Consider the following 16312-nt stretch of genomic DNA (forward strand, 5'->3'; position numbering starts at 1 on the left):
GAATCCTCCCGGACCGGGGCACGAACCCGTGTCCCCTGCATCGGCAGGCGGACTCTCAACCACTGCGCCACCAGGGAAACCCCAATAATGGCTTTTATACAGTCAGTGAAATGTTTTTAAGAACTGCCAAGATGCAGTCAGTACTGGAACTCCATGTCTCTCTGTGCCCCAAAGCTCCATAACCAGTCCTGCATTTACCACGTTTCATCCCCCCATCTTTTTTTTTTTTTTTTTTTTCGGTACGCGGGCCTCTCACTGTTGTGGCCTCTGCCGTTGCAGAGCACAGGCTCCGGACGCGCAGGCTCACCGGCCATGGCTCATGGGCCCAGCCGTTCTGCAGCATGTGGGATCTTCCCGGACCGGGGCACGAACCCGTGTCCCCTGCATCGGCAGGCAGACTCTCAACCACTGCGGCACCAGGGAAGCCCCACCCCCCCATCTTTTGATTGGCGCTCACTTGTAGATGGGAATTCAACTGTGTTCTGTAGTTTTTTTCCCATTACGGTATCTTCTTAACCTCTGTATAGATCACATAATGCAATACATATCCCCATACGTAGGAGTATGGCTCTGGTAAAGGTGAAAAGAGTATCTTTAGCAAGCCCAGTACTTGATATTTTTTTTCTGGAAATGTTTTGACTGTCATAATGTATATTAATAACACTATCAGTGCTCTCTTATTAATATGTCTTAGATAATTGCATTAATATGTGGCTGCCCTGAATCTCTACTTACATTGTGAGTTCTTGCAGAGAAAGGCTCTTATGCCTGCTGGTAGCTTTGGAACAGCTCCCAGTATCTGCTTCAGATTTTGACAAATGGTGGACCTTCAGTAAATGTTGATTCACTGTTTGAATCCAGAGCTTTGCCCTGTTTGTAACAGCAGCCGGCCAGCCTTTCTCCCTAAAGAGGGCAGAGAGTTATAACCCAGTGCAGAGCAAAGGCCCTGTGCTCACTTGCTCTACTCCCAACACATTCAGAGTGTTTTGTGTACAACTCAGACTCCATCGGAGTTATTTAGTTCAGTAGTATCCACCCCAAACCTATCCCCTCAGGAAGTTGGCACTATACATTGGGAGCCAATACTAATTTTATTATAACCATCCCACTGGATAAAATATTGAAAAGTACTAATTTTTTACAACTATACTAGAAAAATTAAGTGACCAATAGAGTACATTGTATGGAAAGTGTGTGTGTGTGTGTGTGTGTGTGGTTGCATTTGCAACAATATCTTTTATTTGAACTACTGATATGATCTGTTGTGAGAATATGGCATTATATAGACGCACATACACACACATTTAATAGCTCTAATTCTGTTTTTCAAGTTTGCCATTAGATTGATAAAATATATGCATGTGTACCTATTGTATGTGTATATGTATGTGTGTATATATGTACATGTGCATATGTATATTTCTTTTCATTCAGCACACCCATATGGAAGTTAAGAAATAAAATATGGAAAACTCTTTACACTCTTGGGTTCTAAATTGTGCCCCTTGACATTTGATCTTGTTTTAAAGTGTTTTTAGTCCCTTTGTATAACTTGTATCCAGAGTTCCTTGTTAAAACCTAATTTAGCTACTTCCTTCATAGCAGAGACCTTTAAAAAAACCCAAGTTATTAAAGAGATATTCTCAAGATAATAGTAAATAATTTAAAACTTCTTCCTGAGAAAATCAGAGGAGAAATTCAGAAGAGAAAATTAGTTCAGGTCTGCAATCAGCAATCCTAAGTCTCTGGGGCCAGATATGTTTCCAAATTTAGAAAAATTTGAATTTTAGGCAGATAATAGTATCCATATAATATATTACATCACACTCCCAAGAGGACTGGAACTTCACTCTGTATTCAAATGCATTGTTTGAGCAGCAAAATGTATGAATATTCACTTCAAGCGGGATAAATAAAAAGAGTAAATAATTTTATGTCAGTTCAGGTAAGGTTTTGCCACCAAATTAATTGAGGTCAGGTAATTTTCTACCACTGTAAGAGTTGGAAAAATAATTAGCTTTCAGAACTTTTTAGATTTTTGGATCTATAGCTAACAAACTACAGAGATGTACAAATTTAATCATAAGAATCTGAAGATTGGTGTTGATGATAGAACTCCAAATAAAATTTTAAATGATATGGTGAAGATAAAGGTGTGCTTTAACAAAGTCAAATGATCTGTAAGAAGTAAAAAGTAAAATTCTTTGCCTCTTGTGCCAGGGTTGAATGAAACCGGTTTCCCACTAATGCTTTCTGTTCCTCTTATTATAGTTGGCTTCGCTTTGGAAGCCCGGTGCTGTATATTTTTAGTTTTGACTGCTTCTTTTAACCCATTTCTCCCTTTCCTCGCCTTCTACCACATCTGTTGTTCACTGCCTTTTTGAAATTAAAATATAGTACTCTACAGGCTATCACTAAATCATAAAAAATATTAAGAACAAACAGGCTCTATTTTATTTCAGGAAGCCGTGGAAATACCCATCAAAACTGAGGTGAATTTTTTCTGTTTATAGTCTTAATGGAGTTTCCTTTAGGTTTGGGTCCATGTTGAAAAGAAAATATATGTCTACACATACAAGTACACACTGATTTCATTGTTTCAGATTTATGGAGTAATAAATCGTGTCTTGAAAGATAAAGTCACAATAAGGGACAGTACATCTAAACAGTAATGGCACAGAATCAAAGACAGTTGGCACGGCCAATTAGTTATGAATATTTAAACCCTTATTAGATGGTAACTTTCATGCTCCCTCCCATGAACCTAAGCCAGGGCTACTAATAACTACAAATGTGGACACTTGAGTTTTAGTATCTCACTTTACCTACTTTTACTCCAGTTAGCCATAGTTCTGGGCCTGAAATGGGCAGTACAGGGTGGATAAACATGAAGAGGTTATAGACAAGAGCTGAAGAGTATATACATCATATCAATTTGAAGCAATGCCTGGGAAAGAAACATAAAAGTTAGGGCAAATTTAATACAATGATCACAGAGTAAAAATAAATACTGAATGATAAAGTTAGACTCCTGTTTCAAAGAATGCGAATTGGATTTCCAATACGAACAGAACACAGAGTGGTGGGAAAGAGAGGAAGAGCATTCCAGATAAGAGAAATGTAAAGCACAAGGGAAGTGAGAACAAGCCAGTGAGATCTGCTTTGCTAGAAACTGAGGAATGAGACTAAGGTAGTGGAGGACCGCTTATTGGTGGAGGCCTCAAAAGACAGACAAGAGAATTGTATTTTGGTTCAAAATAAAACAGCTGTGTTCTTGAGCAGTGATGTGACAGATGAAATCATCATATGAGGAAAATTATTTTAATAGCAGGATAGAATAAAAGACCACAGAGAGAATGTTGGTTAGCTTGTTGGAGAAGGCTTGGGATTTGATTTTTGTGGGCCTAGAATAAGTGAGAAGGAATAGATTTTTAAAAACACCTTGGGTACAGAAGTGGGCCATCTTCATAATAGAGGACTAGAAAAGAAGGCAAAATGAAAAAGTAAAAGTGACTTAAAGATTTTGATGGCAACAAACTAAGGTGATTGTGATACTATTGATAAAAATGGCGAGGTTAAGAAAATAGGAAATGAGAAGCAAACTGTTGGATTCAACACATTAAGTTTCAGGGCCAGTTCAAACTTCAGCAAGCATCAGAATCACATGGAAGTCTTGCTAATAAAACACAGATTGCCGGGACCCACTCCCAGAGTTTCTGATTCCACAGGTTGGGGATGAACCCAGTGTTTGTGTTTCTGGGTACTGCACTTTGAGAGCCACTTATGTAAGTCATGTCCTCATAGACAATTAATGATGATGGAGGTAAGGGTGGAGGTCTGAGGCCAACAATATAAGTATGGGAATTATCCATACCCAGGTCATTGTTGAAACTATGTTGTGGAAATTTCTGATTTATAGCACTTTCCATCATTTTTATACCCTCTATCATCTGTTTCCTTAATTATATTGCTGACATTAAAGTGAAATAAATGTTGTCTCTGGCAGTTGGGGATAAGGGACTGATAGCTTAAGAAATAAAAACACTGATTCTGAAAATAGACAATGAGTGTGTAAGGGAAGATCACAGCAGGGCTTCTGAAGGATGCAACAGAAAGAGATGGAGGTGCAAATTGCCGTCAGGCATTATGTGGTGGTAGGAAAAAGGACCTCTAGGTACTTGACAGACTACTCTAGAAATTTCCTTCACTCTCCCCGAAGAAGCAAAAAGGTAGAAAGTTAAAAGGAAAAGTTAATAAGTCTACTTTGTATTTTAATTATTGTCAAGTACCCAGGTGCTTCAGTGAAGAGTTTCATGTACATATAAATTACTTCTGTGCCCTCGCATATTTGCAGAACTCTAAATGAGATATTGTTCCATTTAAAATTTAAATAACTCCCTTGAGAAAATGCCAACCAGATTGCTTCAACTAGAAGTCAATGCATAAACATGTATTTGTTATTTACTTGTTAATGTGTTCAGCATTTTGGTGTTTTTGCATGAAACCTAAAGTCCTCTGTAGTGTGATTTGATGACCCTAAAATGGTGTGCAAAAAAGTAAACAGGGCTTCCCTGGTGGCGCAGTGGTTGAGAGTCTGCCTGCCGATGCAGGGGACACGGCTTCGTGCCCCGGTCTGGGAAGATCCCACATGCCGCGGAGCGGCTGGGCCTGTGAGCCATGGCCGCTGAGCCTGCGCGTCTGGAGCCTGTGCTCCGCAACGGGAGAGGCCAAGACAGTGAGAGACCCGCGTACCGCAAAAAAAAAAAAAAAAAAAAAAAGTAAACAAACAATACTGTGGTAGATGCAGAGTACATGATTTATAAAAAGACCTTTTCCCCCTTCCAGAGATAATGGTTACCAACTGTGATACTCCATTGTTCCAATAAGGGTTCAGACGTGCCTAAGCTCGCACTTTTTACAAAATGGCAGGTTCAGATCCACAAGTGCAACTCTTTAAGGGGTGACTCAGCAGAGGGAAGTTTGCCTGAGACTTCAGGGGTGAACTTGGCTTTGTTCAGCAGGCTCTGGCTGATTGAGTCAGCCTCGGTTCTGGCAAGGCAGCTGCTGGCAGAAATGTGCAGTCATTTCACATTCTCCATATTCTGATTGCAACTTACCTCTTACAAGAATAATTTGAAGTTAAAATGGGGGGGTGGATGGAAGTTCAAGTTCAATACTTAATACTTGAAAATACACAACTTCCATGCTCCAATTGGGGAGACATTTGACTAAAAACAGATTATATATAAAAAAAAATGCCCCTAGAGTTTCTTGGACATAAAATTGTTTTTTGAAAACAACAATATGATGAGTTAAGAGTGAATGAATCAGAAACATACGGATTAAATTTTCCCTGAAATTTGCATGGATTTGGAAGTCATGGAGAAAAGGGCACTTGGCAAGATACATTTGAGATTTTATCCAACCAGAAACATTCGAGAAATAATCTGAGGTGCTTTGGTAGACACAAAACAGTGCCAAATTCTTTCATTTTTATAAACTGCACTACAATAAAAAAAAAAAAGAAAAGAAAAGAAAATGACCTAACTAATTTAACGAAGACATGGGATACTGCTTGTACAGCAACTAGCAAGCTCTGCAGATAAGCAGCAGCGTTTTAAGAGATCAGGCTATGGGTGTTTAAGCACAAATCTCAATCAAACAGGAGCAATAGTTCTGCAGACTACAAATGCTCTAGGCCCACAGATACAGCCAGAGCACGAGCTGAGGCTGGGGAGGGAATGCATTATTTGCTGGCCATTTTTCTCACTCACCTAAGGAACTTAAGATCAACAACAACAATGACTAAAATATTATTTTAAGAAAAACACACTGTAATGCCTGTTTGTGTGCATTACTCGCTTTTTGTTTATTTGTTTTTTTTGGCTTTTTTTTACACAGCATGTCGATAAACTGATACTCTGTGGCTGAGATCGCAGTTAAGAGCCTTCTGGCGCTTCTAATATCAGGTAAGACAGAGCCAGATTTATATAAACTTTGGCACTTTAACAAGTCAAAATAAGCTTCAAGTTGCTTTATAAGCATTTAAAGTCATCAACAAAATGATTTACGAGGAAAATACATTGAAAAAAATCTCAGTTCTGTTGTTTTCATTGTATTAAATATTTTTGAGCCTTATCAAAGTTCTTAGTGTAACATTTTTTTCCCCGTGCCTTTTTCTGGAGGATCAAATCCTAACATCCCATTCATACAGGACTCATATAAGATCCTATTCAATAACTACATTCATGTAATAGCTTAGGAAGTAACTACTATATAAAGACAGACATTTTCTAAATATTCAATGTTTAGTTGTAAAGAGAGGTAAAGAAGAGGAATAGAATGCATAGTGAGAGCTTTTATGCATATGGAGACCGGAAAGGATGATAATCTTTGTAGTATTTAATCCACAGACCTAAAATTTAAATTTACACTGTGGAAACAAGCAAGGACATTAGAAACCTTCACTTCCTCCAGATTTGCTCTTGACCCCGGGTAAGTACACTCACTTTTTCTTTCTTTGCAGATGGGTTCTAACTCCCCAGAAGGAAAGCTCCTGTGAGCATAATAAAATCTATCATAAGCTCTTCACTTTCTGACTAATAAGCTAGTAATAAGGGCAGCTTTTAAGTGGGATCCAACGTGAACTGGGGAGTCATTTACAGAGCAGATCCTGCTGGGTGTGTACATTATTACTTAGGGAAACTAAATTAGTTGTATAAATAACATTTGAAATATTTGAAAGTCAGTCCTGCTGGCTTCTTAACTCTAGTAATATCATATCATATGCAGGGAAGGGGAACTTGGAGATGACAAACAATGCAAAAGTAGGTAGATTCACTCAGAAGATGGAAGAGAGACCGAAGATGCAAATGCTGGGTTTCTATAAGTCTTTCTTTCTTTTTTTTTTTTTTTTTTTGCGATACGCGGGCCTCTCACTGTTGTGGCCTCTCCCGTTGCGGAGCACAGGCTCCGGACACGCAGGCTCAGCGGCCATGGCTCACGGGCCCAGCCGCTCCGCGGCGTGTGGGATCTTCCCGGACCGGGGCACGATCCCGCGTCCCCTGCATCGGCAGGCAGACTCTCAACCACTGCGCCACCAGGGAAGCCCTATAAGTCTTTCTTTAGAGGAAATATTATATCCAGTTGAAGGGCATAAAGGCCTTTTGGTTCCAAGGAGGAGAGCCTGAGCCCTCTGTGAATGTCAAAATTTGCAAATTCTACCATAATATACTATTTTCCCACAAAACAAAAGCAAACCCACAAGTGAACATCTATGTACCTTTTCAGACACGTAGCGATTTATCTCTCTCACTTGATAAGTACATTTTACTGTTTCTGGTACTTTCTGAATCTGTTTTACAGTCTGCTTTTATGTGTTTCCATGTAGAGCTCAACAGGGAACTCAGTTGCCTTGTAGAGCAGAGCCGTTGTGAACCCCAATATACCACTTTTCAATATAGCAGAGATTTCTCTGTCTTGGCTAAAAGCCATGAATTTCTTATACCAGTTTGCTTCATCTGCACCTCCATCTTTGGCCTTGACAATTGACTTTCTTTCCAGGGCCTGTTTTTAAAAATAAATACAAGTTTTGTCTCTTTACCATGTTAGAAGTGTCTAACATGAGACACATGTGCCATGTTAGGGGAAGAAAAGATGCTACATTGAGTTGTGGCTGCTGAATGAATGGCTGGGCTCATTCTTAGGGAGGTGACCAGTTCTTACTGATGAGAACTGAGGTTTCAGCCTGGAGGTCACCTCCTCTAGGGGGATTTTCCAATGCTGCCTCCTACCCCAAGTGGCCCACCTTCTTAGTTTGTGCTTCTACCTGTGTTCCTACGGCAACCTGAACATTGCCCATCATGGCTCTCGTCACTTTCTATTGTGATTGCCTGTTTACTTATTTTTATATACTATAGATTATAAGCCCCATGAAGGCAAGGACTGTGTTTGACCTCGTTTATTCATTTCTATAACTGAAGTACATAGAAAAGTGCCCAGAACAAGGCAGAAACTCAGGAAGTTTTAATACATGAATAAATGTATTTGGGTAGCAATCAATATATATAGTCTTTTACTAGGATGTGATATTTACGCAAGGGCTATATACATTTGAAAGCATGAAAACATGAATGCTATCAAGAATGTACAAATGTTGAGCAATAGACTTAAACATGATAGAGAGGTCAAAAAAGTACAAATATACCTCTTCTTTTGGAAACAGTTTTCAACAATACATTAATCCACTTCATACAGTCTTTAATTTTTTTGTATTCCTCAACGTTGAATACACTGTTGGCTGCTTTAGTTTTCATTGAGAAACCAGTGGAGTGTAAAACTTGTTACTGTCAGCATGCCTAATGATATCCATCTTGGTCTCGAGATATCACATTAAAAAGATGCATGCTCTTTATCACTAATAGCAACATTTTTCATTTTTTCCAATTTTTATTTTATAAAATAATAAGGGAAAGGTCAGTGAAGCTTTAAATGATTGTACAAACAGTGCTGTAGAGGCCAGAAAGGTGACGGTGCCAAAACAGCTGAGGTTTGGCAGGCAGCAATAGACCCCCACATGCAATCCATCAGCTAGTTCCTCGGAATCTTCTTCCAAAGCATGCCTCGCATAGATCAACTTCTTTTCCTCCGTGTTACAGCCTCTACGGTCAAGCCACCATCATCCCTCCTGATCCTGCTGTACGAGTCTCCTTACAACCCCTGCTTTGATTCCCCCCCCCACGCCCCACCGCAGAGTATCCCACTTACCACAGAGCAGCCAGAAGGATATTTTAGAAATATGTCATTGGCTTAAAAGTCCTCATTGGCTTTTCATTGTTTTTAGAAAAAAGATTCTGATTTCTTATTCTGTTGCACAAAGGCCTCCCTGACTGGGCCAGTATACCTCTCTGACCTCATCTTACACCATCCTTGTGCACTCTTCTCTTTCCTGTTGGTCTTCATTTTGTCCCCAGTATGCCAAGCTCTTTCCTACCTTGTGGCCTCAATGCTGTGCTCCTTCTGCCTGTAATGTTTTCTTTTCCTCTTTTTTTCTCGGAAAGAATTTTCAACAGTACATTAATCCATTTTATACAATCTTTAATTTTCTTGTATTCTCAATGTTGAATACACCGTTGACTTCTTTAGATTTCATTGAGAAACCACTGAGGCTAAAACTTGCTGCTTTCAGCATGCCTGATTATATCCATCTTTGTCTCGAGATATCACTTTAAAGAGATCCATGCTTTTTGTCACTGATGCCAACATTTTTCAAATCTTAGGATATCCGTCCTCTAACGCAGCCATCTCTCTTCTTTTGCATCTCAGCATGGAAGTCATTGCTTTGTACTAATTTTCCTTTTGGTTGTTCATTGTCAGTCTCCTCATAAGCATGAAGTTCTTTGAGAGAAGGAGCCTGTGTCTCTTGGGGAAGTGGAAGCTCTTGGTTAATGGGTAGTTCTCAGATTTTCTTTCCACAAACCAAAAGCTGATTACATCCTTAAAAAGAAAATCATGTCGGGGAGACTCTAAATGCTAACAAACTCCCTTTGTCCATGAGAGTCCTTTTTGTTCCCTGAATACATTGGATTATTGGAAAGGTAAAGTGCATGTGAAATACTGCAAAAATGACTGCACATGTACAAAAGGGTAATGGAAGTGGAAACATGGAACATAATATGTGAAACATTTAACACAGTACCTGACACATATTAGGAACCCAAATCTGCTCATTGATTTATATATTATCACCCATTATCCACTAATCCGTTTATTCATTCACTCAGTAGATGTAGTTCATCAAACCCAAGGGCGCCAATGCATATTGATGGAAAAAGGGGCATGTCTTCAGAGAGGGATAAGAAGTAAGTGCACCAAAGCAGTTAAAGGTTAGAAAAGCCCATCCAGGAATTAAATGGTCCAGAATTGAATACATTTCCTATAGAAACTTTTCTAAGAAGAGATATTCGATAGAAGATTGTTGGAAGATTAAAGTGTGTGCTTGATCTTGGAATTTCTTTCGATTTTCTATACTCTTAAAAGTGAGAATTAAATCTATAAATTTGCTGAATATGTGTACATTTAAATATTGTTCCAGTTACTATGACAGTATAACAGATTACCACAAAAGTTAATGGCATAAAATAATGATTTATTATGCTCACAGATTCTAGGTCAGTAATTCAAGAAAGGCACTGTTGGTTAGATCTCACTTAGAGCTCTTTTGTAACTGGAGTCAGATTGGGGCAACAGTCATCTGAAGGCTTGACTGTGGCTTGAGGACCTACTTCCAAGGTAGCTCCCTCACAGGTGTGACAAGTTGATCAGGTGCTTTAGTTCCTCTCCATATGGGCCTCTCCACAGGGCTGCTTTGGTGTCCTCATAATATGTGGCTAGCTTCCCCCAGAGTGAGTGATCCAAGAGATCAGACAACCTTGAGAGTTATACACTGTCACTTCTGAACTCTGTTGGTGATACAGGGCCAGCCTGGATTCATTGCAAGAGAAGATGACCCAAGGATGTGAATACCAGGGGATGTGGATGATTGTGGGCCATTTTGGAGGCTTGCTAATGCAAATATCATTAAATATTAGCATTTTGGGTAGATAATATGCTTAGAGGATGCCCAGGGACCAAAAAAATTTTTTTCCATGACTAAAGTTAAGGAAAATGAATCACTTGTAGCAATCAGTAATATAATTTGAAAAATATTTTGTATAATTTTTCAAAATTTTAAATAAAATTTTATTTTTAAAATGAAAATGTCTAATTATATACAAGAATACAAAATTGTACTAATCATAAAAAATTCCAAGTATCTTTTTAGACAAGATCATTCATTCATTTAGCCAAGCATTCATTTTACTAAAATTTCTTGAATAACTGCTATATACATAGTCCTGCAAAAGCAGCTGTGAAAAAATGATTTTTGTCATCCTCTTTTCAAAAGTAACTTAGGCCAGTAAAGGTATTGCTGCTTTGACCAAGAAATTACAGAAAGGAATGACTCTGCATAGATTGCTGCCTTAAAAAATAGTTCCAAAAAACTTTTGGAACATTTAGACCCATTTCCTGACAGTTTTCCACTGTTCCTTCCAGTGCAAACCCAGAGTTAGTAAGGGAGGTGGGATAGGAGCCTTAAAACTTGATTTGAATAATCACTAGTTTTAATGTATAGTTTGTTTTTGATTTAAAGACACATCCTAGCATGTACACACACACACACACACACACACACACACACACACACATGCGTATGCACAACCCTGTAAAGCACTAGGTTGACCATAAGTTGTGCAGCTGAACTTTGATCTCCAGGTTCTTCTATGAAAATCAAGTCCAGATGACTCTGAAACAAGCTGACGGTAGGAATGAGAGAACAGGTTTGACCAAATTTAGGCCCATTCAAAGCCTCATGGAATCTAAGTTTGGAATAAAGCAAATTTTCCAGATCTCTCCAGATTTTGCTTTGCCTAACACTGGGGAGAACATCTTTCCAGTAATTTGAAAGGAGAGGAGGAGAAACAGCAGCAGCAGTTTGAGAAATAAGTTCTGCAGCTTCTTAGAAATTAAATAGTGCAGATAAAACAACACCCTGATAACTTGATTACAGATTTAGCAAGTATCTGTAGAAGGGTTCAGTTACCCTTCGAGGTAAGAGTATTTCCAGATGGGTGGGAGTAGGGGATGTTTGGTGAAGTTCTTTTGAGTTTTACCAAATTTGAAGCATTTGAAAACTACCTGGAAATAAATGAGCCCAAACTACTACTGGATTTATAATAGATACTATCTTACAGAATTGAGCATATTCAAAATTTATGAAAAGAACCATTCAATAATACTGTTGGAGACAGCCACGTTGCAGACAGGTGTTCCATAAATAAGTCCACAAGTTCTGTATTTGCATTTCCAGCCTGGTGTTCTTGTGAAATTCAATCATAATAGCTCTTGAGCACTGTTGAATATATACAAATTTACATAGAAAGTTTTGTGCCAACACAGGACATTTATGTTTGCACATGGCAATGACATTCCTGGACGATCTGAAGTTCTGCATAAAAACCCCAGGTGTGATCAAGTCTGATATGTTAATTAAGTTAGGCTAGCTTGAACAAATTGCTATGATATAAACTGACATAGTTTTTTCATCATGGGTTAAAAAAATAACAATCTCTTACAGGAAGTGAAACCTGATTGCATGAAACTGAACCCATGCAAAACTGAAGCTATTCAGATAAACAGTTTCCTCCAAGAGAGCTCTCCTATACCCTTCTCTAAGACATTAAATGTTTAGTATATGTGAGACTTAAACTTATCAGTCAGAAACTTTACAAATGGACATTTGTCTTGTAAGAGGCTTTTTGTCCCTTCTTGCAATTACAAGGTCACCATTTGTTGTTTATGCTTGCTTAGTTTGGGTAGCACATTTATTATGTAAGAAGGAGACTTTGGAGAAAGTCATCGTATTATACACACCACTTTCTTTGTCAATGTTTATATAAATATTCATTCACAGGCCTGATCATCCCTGTGACATGATGTACTCTGACATACATAACATTAGTAATATTGATTGAGAAAGATTTCTCCTGTTTTCTGTTACTCCAAAGTTTTGCTTTGGATAAATTATTAATCACTTAACTCACAGTGGTGAGTAAGATGCTCAAGAATTACTGAAAGGGAAAAAGGTTTCAATCAGGCCTTCCCGTAGACGTTACCAAGAGAACATTGACAAAACAATGGCAACCAAAACCAAACCCAAACAAAACAGGCCAAACTGAGACCAGGAAAGAGTGATGGGTCACCATTACCTATGACAGATGTCATGGCAGTAGCACCTGGCCAGGATGGGAATCTAGACAAGAAATGAACCGAATTTAGTGGTAACTCAGTTAGTACTTAGAGATAAGAGTGGGAAATATGTCAAATTCATTTAGGAAAATTAAGGGAATATGGAAATTCACAAAGAAGGAAGTAAAATCTACCAATAATTTTACCCCTCAACTATAATCTTCATTAAATTTCAGAGTATTAATATAACTTTTTTAAAAATAGAGATGATATTTTGTGAACTATTTATTGCCGTTTTCATGTGCCAACAACTATATTTAAAATGACTATAAAATACTGCATAGTATGGAAGTATCATTTTACTTAAATCCTTTATTGCTAGACTTTTACCATATACAGATTTGGTTGGAATTGTTGCTCTTGTACTATTTTAAGTGGTGCTGTGATTTGAATTCTTTTATGATTGTGAATAAATCTTTGTATATGGTGACTTACTAAAAGTGGAATTGCTAGGCCTATGGGTTTGCACATTTAAATCTAGATCAGAATCATATAATCATAGAAAGATTATATGACTGACAACCAGCAATGTAGCAAGGTGGGTCCTTTTTCAAGGTCTCAGCCCCATTGTTTGTAATTGTGCCTCACTGGGTCTTAAAGGGACAGTACCCAAGGCCTAGAATTTGGGGTGGGAAGGGGAAAGACCAGCTAAACTTGTGTGCAATCATGCTTCCTCAGATTCTCTGCTTATCCCATATCATCGGATAAGGGGAACACATTACACACAGGAGAACTGTTGGGCAGTGCTAAGTGGCAGAAAGCAGGATGAAATTAAGCTTCATAATTTTTATGTTTAGACCGGGAGAGATTTATCGACTTTCTGAAGGTTATATAAACAACTCAAGCCATGATCTGAGAATAAAACACAAGCCAGTGACTATTCAGATAATTACCAAACCAATTTTTCTTTCTAATAAAAGCAACTCACTTTAATTTCTACGTTAATTTAAAATTAATAAAAGATGTCAGATGAATAGCTCAGAAGGCTCCTCCTACCTTCTTAATCTATGATCCAAACAATAACATACTTCTAATAAAATCAGTCACGAGTGAGCTGCAAGTGTGTCCGCTCCATGGCCATAACTCAGGACTGTGGCAGAATTACACATGTCTAAGAAATTCAATCATATCAGTATCTTGAGACTTTTAAAAATGCCCTGATGAATAGAAAACCAGGGTGCGGATTGGGGGGCGTGGGGCAGCACCCAGACAGCCAATGTAAATTGAAACGATTGATTCACTTTGGTGATGTTTAATTATTCTGTGGTCATTTTACAGATTATCTTTCTGAATTTACTTTCTTGTTTTCTTCACATATCATATAACTGGGAGGCAGCACAGTTTTGAGGAGCACACTGAACAGGGAAACCAGGACGCTTGGCTTTGCTACTAACTAATCAAAAGACTTGGGATGAAAAAAAAAAAAAAAAAAGACTTGGGATGATTCCCTTAACCTTTCTGGTCCACAGTTACTTAGTTTGTCATGTAGTAACTTATGTTTACAGCAAGCAAATACCACTAATTAGTATAGATAGGAGCCAGGTTAGCCTATATAGTGATTAAGATATTTGACGACGATGCCTGATTACAGGTTCAAATCCTGGCTGTATACCACTTAATAACCACATAACTTTGGGAAATTTGCTTAACCTCTCTGTACGTCAGTCTCCTCACCCGTAAAACATGAATATAATAGCATCTACCTCTGGGAGTTTACGTGAGAATTCAATGATATGGTTTTTGTGTGCCATCTGGCAAGCACCCACTAACCGTTAGCTGTCAATATATATACTCATCATAGAGTGGTAGAAATTTATTATATAAGACCCTTCAATTCATCTAGTTTAGGAATTATTTGGACTAATGTTTTTATTGCATCTATTTGAGTGCTATTTAGTCTAGCTTGGTATTTTTACTAGCAGTAATGATTTGTTTATGTCTTGTTAAATTTGCTTCATTTTCTAACTTTTTCTACTTAGAGAGGGCTTTAGTTCATCTTAGTTTTGTTTCAGAGCTGCTTTCAGAAAAACACTGAAAAAGTTGCTTGTATTAAAGATACAACTATTCAATTAGCTTTTAAAATGTGCTTCAAATTTCATGAGAGCCTAAAATTTGTACCTTAGTTTTAAAAAATTACTTTGATTCATATCAGACATTTTGTTAATAACAGTTTAGACCACACAGTCTACTACAGTGAAATTTAACATTATGTGACTACATTTGGGTCAGCCTCCAAGGGAGGTTAGTTGTCAGAAAGGCAGAGAAGCCTCATTACAACATGATTCACCCTGAAGGGGTCCCTCAGCTGTTCTCAGAGGGCACTTGGACTAAGAAGCAAGGCTGTAGTGTAAAAAGAAATTTTATTAATGTAAAAAGAATTTGTATTGGTATCCAAAATTTCATGCCACATCTTAAATTACTTCAGTTCTCATGTGATAAAAGTCAAATTAAATAACAAGCTGTCAATATACATTCAGATACGGCCCTGCACAGGTTATAGTATTTTGATGGTGGAATACTCTTCCACGTCAAGAGGAAATATGTTAAAACAATACAAGGCACTAACAAACCTAATAAGTATTTACTAGGTGTAGTACATTGTTGTAACTTTCTTTCTACATTTTAGAGAGCAGGTTAAAGACCTATTTGGAAAAAAAGAAAACCGTAATATAAGGCATTAAAAGGCTCCATTATTCGAGTTGATGAAAGAGTGGCAACTAATAAAATAGATACAGAAGAAATCTATTTTTCTTTCTTCCTTCTTTCTTTCTTTCTTTCTGTCTGTCTTTCTTTATGTCTTTCATCTTTCTTTCACCTCTATCTATCTATCTATCTATCTTCTATCATTATCTATCTAATTATACCAGAGATAAAAAGATAAATGTGTCACTCTCCCAAATTTGCGGTATTCTAGGAAGTTGTGGTTTTTCTTGGATTTATATCAAGGTAAAAACAATAAAACCATTCCTGGAAAAAAATCAATCCTCCCTGCCCCCACTTGGTTAGGGAAGAATAGATTTTTCTTCAAAATATTGTAATGTTCATTATTTAGGTGAGTTACCAAAGTAGTTGTAATTTATGATCATTAGCTTCAAACTGAAAGTAAAAAGGGGTGATTTTGTGTATTTTTAACTCCCTTCTTATCATATCTAAGTAAACTTGGGGATTATTTTAAATTTCAGATTTAAAACACACAATGTAGGGAAATCAGAGCAATAACTAAATTTTAACATCAAACATCTGATGAGGACAGCACCTCATCAATTTGAAGTGTTTACTAGATATGCAAAGTGATTAAAAGACATAAGTTAAAGGAACATTTCAATCCCAATTTTTGTTAGTAAAGCGTTTCTGAATTTCATGCAATACAAGGACCTTACCTGTAACATTTTCACATAAAGCTTTATGCGATTCAAACCGTCAAATTGATTCTATCAAAACTAAATTTAAAAATAAACTGTGTTTG

The 16312-nt window shown here is 37.6% G+C and overlaps 1 long non-coding RNA gene across 2 annotated transcripts in view; it reads left to right on the plus strand.

Annotated features, from left to right (window-relative positions):
• The window catches only part of LOC307195173, a 34565-nt gene that overhangs the window by 4309 nt on the left and 13944 nt on the right, over positions 1 to 16312 (plus strand). For both annotated transcript variants that reach the window (XR_013830738.1, XR_013830739.1), the window contains exons 2-3: positions 5902 to 5969; positions 6414 to 6495. This is a non-coding gene — a long non-coding RNA (uncharacterized lncRNA). The remainder of the gene's footprint in view (positions 1 to 5901; positions 5970 to 6413; positions 6496 to 16312) is intronic.

This window comes from Stenella coeruleoalba (genome assembly GCF_951394435.1).
Source record: "Stenella coeruleoalba genome assembly, chromosome: 12".
NCBI classification, from domain to species: domain Eukaryota; kingdom Metazoa; phylum Chordata; class Mammalia; order Artiodactyla; family Delphinidae; genus Stenella; species Stenella coeruleoalba.